Source organism: Dasypus novemcinctus, chromosome 31 (assembly GCF_030445035.2).
Source record: "Dasypus novemcinctus isolate mDasNov1 chromosome 31, mDasNov1.1.hap2, whole genome shotgun sequence".
Lineage (NCBI taxonomy): Eukaryota > Metazoa > Chordata > Mammalia > Cingulata > Dasypodidae > Dasypus > Dasypus novemcinctus.
Window position 1 is genome coordinate 22,374,488 of NC_080703.1, and position 13,287 is coordinate 22,387,774.

Below are 13,287 nucleotides of genomic sequence, written 5' to 3' on the forward strand. Positions count from 1 at the left end.
GATCTCTGGGTATCATTCCTTTTGATTCCTGTAGCTCTCTGATCCCAGTGTAGGCACTAGTCTGCCCATGACCCTGACACTAACCTTTCTGGAGGGTCCTTACCATATATTACAACCAGAATGATACCACCGTCCTACCATACTACTCAAACCAGAAACCTGTGACACACCCAAGGCTCCTCTCTCACCTTCATTCCCATCAAACAATCCCAGGTCTTCTGAATCTAACTCCAGAATTGTTCCAAATAATGTCTTCCCATCCTTTCCCTTCAATATCACCCTGGTTCAAACTCTGTCCATGTCTACCCTGAATTACAAGAGCCTTTTAATTAACTGACTTCAATCTAGCCCAAACCTCCTTTCTTCTCTCTAACGCATAAGTCAGCTCCACAGTCATTGACTCTAAAGCCCATAACATGACCCTTTAGAAATCCTCAATAGCTAGTTCATCCTTGAGCTTTCTTTCAACCTGCACCCCCAGTTTACCTAGGAAGCATGCTAAAGAAGTGGTTTTCTCAAAATGTGACTCCCAGACCCAGTAGCAGCAACCTTACCAAGGAATTGGTAGGAGATGCAAATTTTCAGGTCCTGCTCCAGACCTAATTAGCTAACTAGCTAGCTTACTTGACAAATTACACAGCTACTTAGAGTTTCAGTTACAGTGTCTGTAAAAGGAGAATAACAATTTTCATTGATAAGAGGTTTATTTAATGTATAGTGCTTTGCATAGTGCCAGGGACCCAGTAATTGCTTGGAAAATGTTAATCATTACCATTTCATGTAATTTTCATAGTAATTCTCCAGGTTTAGCAGCATTTCCATCGTCATTTTCTATATCCTGTTAGCACTTATTATCACATGACAGTCAAAATATTTGGTTATTCATTTGCTTATTTACTGTGTTTCCTCACTAATATGCAAGAACTATCAGGACAGGGATTGTCCCTCTTTTGTTAATCATTGTATTCCCATTCCTAGAACAGTGAGTTTCCAATAAATATTTATTGAATATATGAATGGATGAATTTAGTATCCAACATTTTACTGTTAAAAGACTGAGACTCAAAGATGTCAGTTAACTTAGTGAGTCTTATGGGTCTCTGGTAGACCTGCTTCCATCTCTCTTCCTGAATTTGGCCAGAAATGGAGGTACAACTACTCCTCAACCAAACAGCCGATTGGTTACTGGTAGTTCTGATTTCCAAGAGATTCTTCTTTATCCTGATCTGACCTTTCTCTCTATCTTTTTCTCTCTCTTTCTGTAAAATTACAGTGTCTCTGAGTTGAAAGGGAACTCAGGCAAAGATCCGAATGCCTGCGCATCCAGCAGTTCCTGTGCCGCTGAGATGTCTTGCTGGAGGCAGCATTTAATTCAGATGAGAAGTGACACCCACATCCTGATGCCTCAGCTGCCTGCCGGCAAAGGGTCAATGACAACTTCCATTACACAGTAGGGTGAGCCAGGTATCCTAGAAAAACTCCAGCTTCTCAAATCCGGTCTACCTAATTAGAATCTCTCCGAAGAGTTAGCTGCGTCCCTGCTTCTGTGCCAAGCTCAAACTGCTTTAAAAAGTGTGCTTCCTCAGTGCTGCAGTCCAGTAAAGAGCTGCAATTTGTATGGGGGATGGGGAGTGAAAATAAAAGAGAAGGGAAGAGGATTTGGGAAAGGGAAAAATGAACATGGCAATGCAGCCAGGTCCACGTTTAGCAGAAGATATTTATTTGATTTTAAGTAATTGATTTTGTGGGAAAGGTTTATTGTCACTAGGTTCACAATTTTGAGACTTGGGAAAAATAACTTTTGCAATCCTATCTTGAATTCTCTAGATGCTCAGATACTTGACTTTAGAAAACCTTTAAATGAAACCTATTATTAACTCTAGTCACCTTGTCCTTCTTTTTCTTCCTGTTATAAGAATTGTGAGTGGGTTAAAGTTGAAAAGATATGTCCCCTAGGTCCTTGGGGCATACATCAAAGGAAGAACTATGGAGTTGGTGATGAGAAAGTAATGGTAGCATAGGAGATTTGAGATATTCAAGTAAAAAGTTGAGTTTATTTCAAAGTTTTTTTCATTGATGACACAGCATTGACATCAAATTTGTCTATGTGTTCTACTTTTTCTGTCTCTATGCACAATGTTTTGAATATATTTAATACCACTGAATTGTATGCATGAAATTGGTTAAAATGGGAAATTTTGTATTGTATATATGTTTTTTCAGTACAAATTTTTAAAAAGTGTGATGTGTGTGACTGTGTGTGTTTGTGGAGCAACCACAAACCAAGAGCAATTTAGGAAAACACTTATTTTGATATGAGTTCAGAACAGAAATGATACTTCTATGTTGACTATTCAGTTTCACTTGAAGAGAAATGCAATATACTAATGTCACCATAATTTCATCATATTTTTGAACCAAAATTCAGGACAAATGTCCTGACAATGTGGAATAATTTTTGAAGTTGGGAAAATTCCAAAAATCTGGGTCTTTATAATTTTGCTCTCTGAATGAAGAAGTCCATGATGTGATACTCAACACAAAGAGCAACTACATTTCCTATCATTCATTTTTATTTTAGGAGTTACTGGGGACCTTGTACTTGGGAAGCAAGTACTCAACAACTGAGCTACATCTGTTCCTAATGAGAGTTGGCTTTGTTGTTTGTTTGTTTGTTTGTTTTTAGGAGATAGCGAGGATTGAACCCAGGATCTCATGCATAGGAAGCAGGCACTCAACCACTCACCTATCATTCACTTCCCCTTTTTTTTTTTTTTTTGCCCGCCCGCCCTCCTGCCTGGTATTCTATCATTCACTTCTAATGAACAAACATTTCTTTACCCCTGTGCGAGAGCCTAGGAAGTAATTCAGATATAAATCAAATAGCGATCTGCCTTTAAGGAACTTGAGTAAGCAATAGGAGAAAAATGTTTATGCAGGTAACCATGACATAAGGTCAACTGTGATAAATGCTTTGTGAACCACCCCAGAGAAATTGGACTGGGGCATCCAGAGCACAGAGATTACATGTTTCCATTAAAGAATGGCTTAATGGTGACTGTTAACTCATAATCTTAATCTATAGAGTCAGTTCAATGTAATATATTTGAGGAGAAAAAGGAAGATGTCCTGAGGCATGTGCAAATTACATGAGCGTAGAAGGCACTGCTAGGTACATCTGTCCTAGGGGAATATCATGGCTTTTCAGGGCAGAGGATGGGGATAGGAAATCGGAGGAATAGGGCTTAAGAAGGACAGAGAGACACCCAAATGCACAGGGACTTAAGGCCAAGCCGATGAGTCAGACCTCGCAGTGGGCGGCACTGCAGGACACACTGGGGTGTTTTGAGTAAGAGGATGCACAGAATGTCTTAGTTCAAGAAGGCCCTGAGATGATGTTCACAGAGAAAAGTTTCTGGTTCTTCTTTGATGCTTCTGTCAGGTGAGGTAAGGGCCTCTCAGAAGAGGTGGCACTTGGGAAAATACCATGGCAGTGAGAAGAGAAAACGAATATGAGACAGAGAGGAACCGAGACAAACATGGCAGGAAATGACTTGTGTCCATCCCCGACCATAATCTCTGAACCAACCTCGGTTTCATCCTCTTATATCCATAAGGAAACTGCAGGCATAGTCATGGAAGTGAAGGTTCACTAGACAAAAGTAGGCTCCAGGGTCTCAAGCCCTTGGCCCACTCCAATGACTTCCTTCCAGCTCCAAACAAATCCTTCTTCCCGCCCTGCCTCATCCCATTCCTGAAGTTCTTTTAATGGGCTCTGAGAGAGAACGTGATAAAATACAAATAACCCCAACTACGGAATTCTGATGTGTGCTCAAATTAAAAGTTACTTTAATCCCACATAGAGGAGCTCCTAAATTTACTATGGCCCTGTGTTGGGCCACTGCCCCTTTCAAAGCCCCCGAGGCTACAGGAAGGGAGAAGATTGATGGGAACAGAGGCAAAGAGCAGGAGACATGAAGAGTCTTTGGAGCGGGAAGGAAAAGAGCAGAATCTATTCTGAACATAGTCTGAGGGCTGTTGACTTCTCCATTCTGACCAGGATCAATCCTCTCTTTCCATTTTTGGAAAATTAAGCTCTTCAGACCTACAGGAAGCTATAATAGGCCACAATACAAGATCTTCCATCACAGTTGTCTCAGTAGCAAAATGTCAAGTTCATCTTCTGGCACTTAAGTGTAGCAAGACATTAATGAGAAGGGATCACACACCTACACATGCTGCAATAATGGATTATCATTTTATATCGATGCAGTGTCACCTCGGCATATTAGCTTCCATTTTTATTCTTGAGGAAAGATTGAGCTTTCATCCGTATTTGGAATCACAATGCCTTTTAAAATTAGAAATGTATTGTTTAAAAGAAATGAGCATGTTTTGTTACATTTACTAGGATGAGGGAGACATATGGAAGGAGCATAGCAAAGGAGTAAAACGTGTATCTTGAAATCCTTCCCCCTCCCACTGAGTATCTGGCATTAGCAAAAACCTGGTGACATCCGAGTCTCTGAAGCTTCACCTATAGAGTGGCAGCATCTATTCAACATGGTTCACATCTCTGAGGCCTGAAATAAAAGAAAAACTTGTGGGAAATTGTTTCATGGCCACCTAGTAAATACTCAAGGAAGATTAGATACCTGTGAAACTTTGTACCCTCCAAGCTCTTTAGACAACGCATTGAATGAAATTGAAGACAAAAGAAGACCCACAATCTCACATTTAATCAATGTGGATATATTTTCTAAGAAAACATTTTGTGGATAATTTTGGAAAATTCGAGTTTAGAAAAATAAATGAAGTAAAAGCAAAGATACAAAGTATCCAAGGTAAGAGGTTCTTGTAATTCCTACAAGATCGTTTTTTGTACATATGCAGAGATAAATCCTTGCTTTTATGAAACAAAGCATGTGTAGTGACCCTGGTTTATTGAACTTATAATATATTTTAGAAACCTTTTCATAACAGCATACATAGATTCTCATTTATTTTAATGGTTATAAAATAGTCCATCATAATACTTAGTTAGATTTTTAAATATATTTTATTTTGCCATCATCTAATGAGAAATATTTTGCTTGTTTTCTTCTGTTTGCTATCATAAACAAACAATGGTGTGCACTCTAGCTCAAAGAACTTGGCCAACTTTTCTGGTTACAAATCAAAAGATTAGAAATCCTGACTCCAAGGACACCAGCACTTTTATTTTCCTCAGAAAGGAAGTAAAAATTTGCACGTATTTCTAGTACTGATATTACCAAACTTTAAATTTTTGCAAGTTGAATAGATGAAAAAGTTTATCTCATATTTGCTTTCATTAAATATCTTTAATTAGAAGTATGTTTTAGCATATTTTCATTCATTTATTCATTATTTGTATTTAATTAGTTATAAAGCATTCAAGAAGCTTTCTCATTTATTTATTGTACTAGCTTTTTCTAACACTTTTATGGAATATTAGTAAACTATGTTTTGCAGATATTTATTCTACAATTTCTAATTAGTGTTTTGATTTAGTTTGTGATATTTTTAACATGAAAAGTTCAGTTTTTTTAACTGTGGTTACAATTATTATCAATTTAATTTACAGCTCATAAATTCCAAGTCCTACTCAGAATGCTTTGTTTACTTCAAAATGATATGTAAATTCAGTCATGCTTGATTTTAATAATTTTGTATTTTGGGGTTGTTTTTTTTAGGCTAAAGTTTGAACTGACTGGAAGTTTTTTTAGTATAAGAAGCAAGGAAGGAATCCAACTTAACAAAATACTACTACAAACCATCAGAAGATTCAGGAGAAGATTTAGGGAATATATTAATAAATAATATTGTCTTCTTTTGCAAGTACAATGGTTTTCTATTTACTTAAATATTATGGGCTTGAGTGTGTGTTTATCTCAGCAGAATTTTAACGTTTTCTTTATATAAATTCCGCATTTATTGTTAAGTGTATCCAAAAATATTTTATGTACTTGATTGCTAAATGTATAGTTTGCATTTGTTTTCCTTTCCCTACCTAATTATTGTTTACATAGATTTTTAAAAATAAAATGCTTTTTTTAGCATTTATGGAGATGATGATATATTCTTTTCTCTTATGACACCTTAATAAGGTGACGTATATTTATTAGTATCTTCATCAGCCAGAGTACAGTTGTAGATATTATAAGCCAGTATCATGATTTTAAGCAGAAAATTATTGAAAACAAGGAGTTAAGGAAGCAGAGGTAGCTCAACCACTTGGGTGCCCACTTCCCACATGGGATGTCCCAGTTCTGGTGCCTCCTGAAAGAAGATGAGCAGAAGCTGCTTTCCACTGCAACAGAGTTAGATGTCACCACAGCAGAGCTGGACACCACCCCTGTCACAACAAGCAGATGCCACAAAGCCAGCAGATGCTGCCGCCCGCAGGTAGCGGATATGGCTCAGGCCATTGGGCACCCACCTCTCATGTGGAAGGTCCTCGGTTCGGTTCCCAGTATCTCCTGGAGGAGGCGAGCAAACAATGAGCAGACAGATGAGAGAACCACCTGGGGGAAGGGGAACGATAAATAAAGAAAACTAAAGTAAACAAACCAACAAACAAACCAACAGGAGTTAGGTTCTAGACTGGTCCTCCAGGTTCCCCAAACAATCATGTGGAACTGACTCATGAAGGCAGCTGCTACTTTTGCTGTACCAGAAACTGGAGAATCAGGAAATTCCTGTACTCACTGCTGACAGCTGATAACATGCCACCTTAGCTATGATCTGGAAATCAAAGAACTGGAACCACACTGGATAACTGGAGGAAATCACCATTTACGCTGAGATCTGGAAACTGGAAAACTACCTTCATCATGATTGGTCTTTTCTGCCAAATCCACATGAAAATTTTTTGCCATGTCCATGTCTCTCCCCGGGAGCAGTGTGTAATATGTAGAATTTTAGCTTGCAGTCTCTTCGCTATAGATACACTCACTTTTAGGAAGTTGGCATACACCTAGAATGAGATAGCCTACCACATCTGCTGCATAATCCGAACAGTGAACTACATTTCCACACATACCACTTGGATCATGGTATGTTTTATTTTTAAAATACACTGAATTCTATTTTCTTCTTTATAATTTCAGAAGTTTTACCTAAATTTCTGTAAGTAAAGTTGGTCCATATTTTTTCTATGATTGTTGTTCTCTTTGTAAAGTTCTAATGTCCATGGTTAAAATGATTGTGAAAGTATCATCCAAAGGGATATGCCCAAATCTCTTCCTAGTCTTAGGTTTTTGTCAATTTCTCTTTATCCTTCACTAAGTTTTACTGCTATGTTATTGTTAAGCACTTTCCCATGTTTTTATATTTAACCTTTCTGAGTTACATTGTTTTAGATATGTTTTTGCATATAATACATGCTGGGCAATGCTTCTTTTTCATTCAATCTGTACCTTTAATCCTTTTCATAGGTTAAAATTCATATGGTTTTTCTATTGAACTGATAGAATTGGTCTCTCTAGTGTCTTCATATGTACTTTTTTAAGACTTTTTTAAAAATTTTTATTTATTTTTATTTATCCCCTCTCCTCCGGATGGTTCTCTTGTCTGTCTGCTCATTTTTTGCTCTCCTTCTCCAGAAAGCATCAAGAACCACACCCAAGAGCTCCCACATGGGAGGCAAGTGTCCAATGGCCTCAGCCACATCCACTCCCTGCAGGATGCTGCACCTGCTGGCTTCTGACATCTGCTCATTTTGGTGTCTGCTTGTTGCGGCAGGTATAGCATCTGCTCATCTTCTTTAGGAGGCACCGGGACGCGAACCTGGGACATCCCATATGGGAGGCGGACCCCCTTCTCATTGAGCCATATCCTCTTCCTCTTATGTACTTTTTTTTGCTTTTTAATGTTATCTGTCCTTTGCTATGTGAATATATATATATATATATATATTAGGATATGTGAAATATGTGCACATGGTTTCCTTATTATATTTTGGAATACCTATAGTCTCCTTGTGGTTTTCCCAATGGCTCAGTTTACTCTTTATAATATACTTAACTTTCTGTATCATTTTTGCACAATGTACGTGGAGATCCTACTAAAGCAGATTGAAAAAATAAGAATTTTAAGTCTCCTCTATCATCTCCCCTCCTCCTTCTAGCTTTTTATATTGATTATTGTTGCTGTCATTAGTATATTCTTATCATTACATCTTTTACTAATGTACTCTATAACTTTCTTTTGCCCATTGTAGACTTATGCAAATTAGGTGAAATTTATTGGCTGTCTATTTAAGAAACCATGCCATATTTTCTCATGACTTCATTTATCATCCACCTCCAGATGTTATTTTTATCATGTTTGCTTTTATATGATCAGAGTTCCTAATATTTACTTGCTGTAACCATATTCCCAAAAGAACTTTAGTCTCTCTTGTATATTTTAATTAACTCAATTTTTGCCCTTAGTCCTGCTTCCATGGCTTCACCTTTTATATCCAGTTTAAGTATCTTTTTTGTTGTCAAGTTCTTTTTACAAATATATCTCATGTTCCTTTCTGATGGGATACATGGCAAAAACATGTCTGAGCAATACACAAAAGAAGAACTTCAAATGTTCACTAAACATGAAAACATGCTTAATATCATTTATAATCAAATCATGACCAAGTAATACACCATAGCATATTATTTTCGCTATTGTGAAGTCTGCTAATTGCCTACCCCTATATCTCTTGCCTTCTCTCTCTAGATCAATAATATCTTGCTTTTTAGTTGGGCACGTTGCCACCAAGAAAAAAAATGTATTTCCTATAATTGCTTGCTACTGAGTGTATTCATATGGTATTCTCAGCAATGAGCTGTAAGTAATTTGTATGGAATTTCTGCAAGTACTTCTAAAAGAGAGTTGAGTCAGCTTTTCTGACCCTCTGTTTTTCTTCTTCTTCCAGTTTGCAATGTAGAAGCAATGGCTGGAACTCTAGCAGCCTTTTTTGGAATATAATTTTGGACCATATATATGGAAACCCATGTACTAGAACTGTAGAAAAGAACAATAGGAGATGGGGACTCAGAACATATAGTGGACTGTTTCTGAATTTCTTATATTTGAGAGAGAAATCTTTTTATTGTTTTAACCATTATTTGGGTATTTCTGTGTGTGAAATGGGACCTATTTTATTTAATAAAATTATTATATTGAAAAATACTTTTTAAATGTGTTAATAAGAATGTGGGGAAATAAACAAGTTCATATATAGTTAATAAGAGTAAAATTTGGTAAGAAATTGTGAACCATAAATAAAAAGGCTATAGATGCAATGATTTTACTCCCAGGGAAGTGTGACAAGTTATGATATTTATGTATAATTAAATACTCTGAGGAAAAGTTTATTGTATACAAGTGAATTTTTAAAATGCCCTAGAATAGAAATTCAAAATAATATTTTATTTAGTATGGAATGAGCATGAAAAAAAAACATAAAAGCACAGATAAGAATACAAGAGAGGTGAAGGGAAGAAAGAGTGAGAAAGATAGAGAGAGGGGAATAGGAAAAAATATAAGAAAAGAATAAATGAAAGTCTAAGGAAGAAAAAAATTACAAAAGAAATGATGGAATAAATGCAGGGAGTAGAAAAGGATGCTAGGAAATAATTAAATACATTTATAGTCTTTGGGAAAATGATCCCAGTTACCTGGCTTTAGATACAAAGTTTTGTGAGGAGGGATTTCACACCTCAAAGAGCCTCGTTGATCCTTTTATTTTCTCACCCTTTTGCTAAAATGGAGCCAACTGAATATGGGCAAGTCGTCAGCCTCATGTAAATCCATGAAGATTTTCCTGACTCTTCTCATACTGTTGAGAAAATACTGAAGATAAGCATCAAGGCTAGTCCTAAGAGAGAGAGCTAGAAGCAATTCCATCTGAATTCAGTTACAAAACAGCACAATAAAACAGGTGGTTTTGACAGCAAGGCTTAGACGCTGACTTCCATTATCATTTACTTCACTTTTTGGTGTACCTCTGGCGTGAGAAAGAGAGGAAACACCTGCAAAGGAATTTGTAACCCAGGGGAGACTTTCATTTTCGGCATTCGTACATATATGAATACAAACATGTAAAAGTAGAAAGCTGGCCACATGAAATAGTAGGATATAGTGGAACCCAATTCTGGAAGTTCCAGGCTTTTGATTAGTTCTGTGAGAGAAAGGGCTTGTTCATAAGCAAACGAATTCATTCTGGAGACAGAACCAGAGCCATTAAGCCTAAGAAAGCCACAGGAGTATTCTTATCCTGAGCCCAGGAACGTATGCCCTCCCCACCTCCACCCTGCCACCCCATGCCTTTTGTTCTCCTTTCTGAAAGTGTATAGTTTGAACTTTCCTTCCAGCTTCATCATGACAGGAACCAGATAAGAATCAGCTTCCTCACATTAAAATAAACATAAACCCACAAAGGTTTAATTTTCATATCTTCCTAGGAGTAAAAAGGAAATGGAAAAAAAGACTTTGGGTATATATTACCAATTGCTAGAAAAACTGTGCACATTTTAAATTATCATTGGCTCTATAAACATGTGCCCATTTTCTTTGCCCTATCAGCACATGTTATGAATATTTTTTAAATCTTTATCAGTATGATAGGATTAGGGAATATGATATTCACTTAATAATAAAGTGAAGTTTAGAAATACTTCTGACCTTTCACAAATCACTACTTAAGATGAAATGTATGTCTCTGTATGTGAGGACGTGTGGACACTGTGAAGGAAGCAAGTCCTTATCTTCCCCTGCACTCGAAATTTTTACTCATTTCTTGACTTTGCCTTGTTTGTGGTAAATGATGATGCATGGCTGAATAATAATTTTTCTTTAATGAAAGCATAATAAAGACACTAAGTAGGTAATAGATTTTTTCTTGCTAGTAACTTACAGGGATATTTATTTACTTATTTATGTATTTTATTACAGAAGTTGTGAACTTAAAAAACAATCATGAATAATGTGCCGAATTCTGATACATCACCCCTCCACAAACCTTACATTTCTGTGGAACATTTGTTACAGATTATGAAAGAACATGATTGAAGCAGTTTGATATAGTTATGAATTCCAAAAATAGATATTGGATTATGTAAACTGGTCGCACCTGGGCATGATTATGATTAGGACTTTGATTGGGTCACATCCGTAGGGTGTTCAGTTCCTGCCCCTTGGTGGGTGGGGACTCGCAGATAAAGGCTATGGCAAAGGACAGAGCTTGAGCTTTTGATGCTGGATTCTTGAGCTGGAGTCCTAAGAAGTAAGTACAAAGAGGAACTTGGTTGTGAGGAAAAAGAATCAAGCCCCAGGAAGTGAGGAACCCAGGAAGCCTGAACCCTGGCAGACGTTGGCAGCCATCTTGCTCCAAAAAGACTTTGGTGAGGGAAGTAACTTATGCTTTATGACCTGGTATCTGTAAGCTCCTATGGCAAATAAATACCCTTTATAAAACCAACCAATTTCTGGTATTTTCCATCAGCACCCCTTTGGCTGACTAATATACCATCATTATTGATTCTTAGCATTGATACAGTACCTTCTTTGGCATTGATGCAAGAATATTACAGTATTGCTGTTAACTATAGTCCATAAATTATACTAATTGCATTTTTCCATGCATCACTATATCTTACCATCCTATAATAGTGATGTACATTTATTCTAGTTCATAGAAGAACATTCTTTGCATTTGTACTATTAGCCATAATCCTCATCAGCATCTGGGTTCACCAAGTTATTCACTCCCAGATTATTCTCTAGCTTTCTTTCCATTGACATTTATATCCCTAGATTACCCCTTTCAACCACACCCCATTTATAATCCAACTGAGTTAATTATACTCATTATAATGTGTTACCATCAACTCTATCCATTGCCTCATTTTTATAGTCAAGCTAATTGAAAATTCTACATACATTAAGCATCAGTACCCTTTCTCAGTCTTCATCCTATCTCCTAGTAACCTATAGTCTAGGTTTTAACTCCATGTGCTTATTCTTTGTATTTAGTTCATATTAGTGAGACCATACAATAGTTGTCCTTTTGTGTCTGGCTTATTTCACTTAGTAAAATATCTTCAGGATTCATCCATGTTATCATATGTATCCCAGCTTCCTATCTTCTGAGAGCAGCATAGTATTCCATCATATGTATTGCGCATTTGTTTATTCATTCATTGGCTGATGGACATTTGGGATGTAGCCATCCTTTGGCCATTGTGAATAATGCTACTATGAACATTAGTGTGCAAATGTCTATTCCCATTGCTGTTTTCAGTTCTTCTGGATATATTCTTAGTAGAGGGATTGCTGGATCATACAGCAGTTCTATATTTAGCTTCCTGATGAATCATCAAAATATCTTCCACAGAAGCTGCACCATTCTATATACCCACCAATAGTGAAGGAGTGTACCTATTTCTCCATATCCTTTCTAGCACTTACTTTTTTCAGTTTTTTTTTTTAATAATGGCCATTCTATGAGGTGTGCAATGATATCTCACTGTCATTTTGATTTGCATTTCCTTATAGGATAGTGATATTGAATACTTTTTTCATGTGCTTTTGGCCACTTGTATTTCCTCTTGGGAGAAATGTCTATTTCAGTATTTTGCTTGCTCTTTTATTGTTGAGTTGTTTGATCTCTTTTACACAGCATGGAAATCCCACCCTAATTGGATATGTGGTTTCCAAATATTTTCTCCCATTGAATAAGCTGCCTTTCCACCCTCTTGACAAAGTCCTTTGAATCACAAAAGTGTTTAAGTTTGAGGAGATCTCATTTATCCATTTTTTCTTTTGTTGCTTGTGCTTTTAACGTAAGGTTTAAAAATTCATTACCCATATACCATTAGGCCTTGAAGATGTTTCCCTGCAGTTTACTCTTAAAGTTTTACAATTCTAGCTTTTATAATTAGGTCTTTGATATATTTTGTGCTAATTTTTCTATAAGGTCTGAGATAGGGCCCATCTTTCTCTCTTTCTGATATAGGTACCCAGTTATCCCAGGACCATTTGTTGAATAGTCTGTTCTGGCCAGGCTGGGTGGGCTGGACAGCCTTGTTGACAATCAGTTGACTGGAGATGTTAAGGTCTGTTTCTGAACCATCAGCTAGCTTCCTTTCATCTATATGTATATCTTTATGCCAGTACCATTCTGTTTTTTACCACTGTAGGTAGGTAATATGCTTTAAGGTAAGGAATTCAGAATCCCCCAACTTTGTCAGATGTTTCTGGCTATTTGGGGCCCTTTAACCT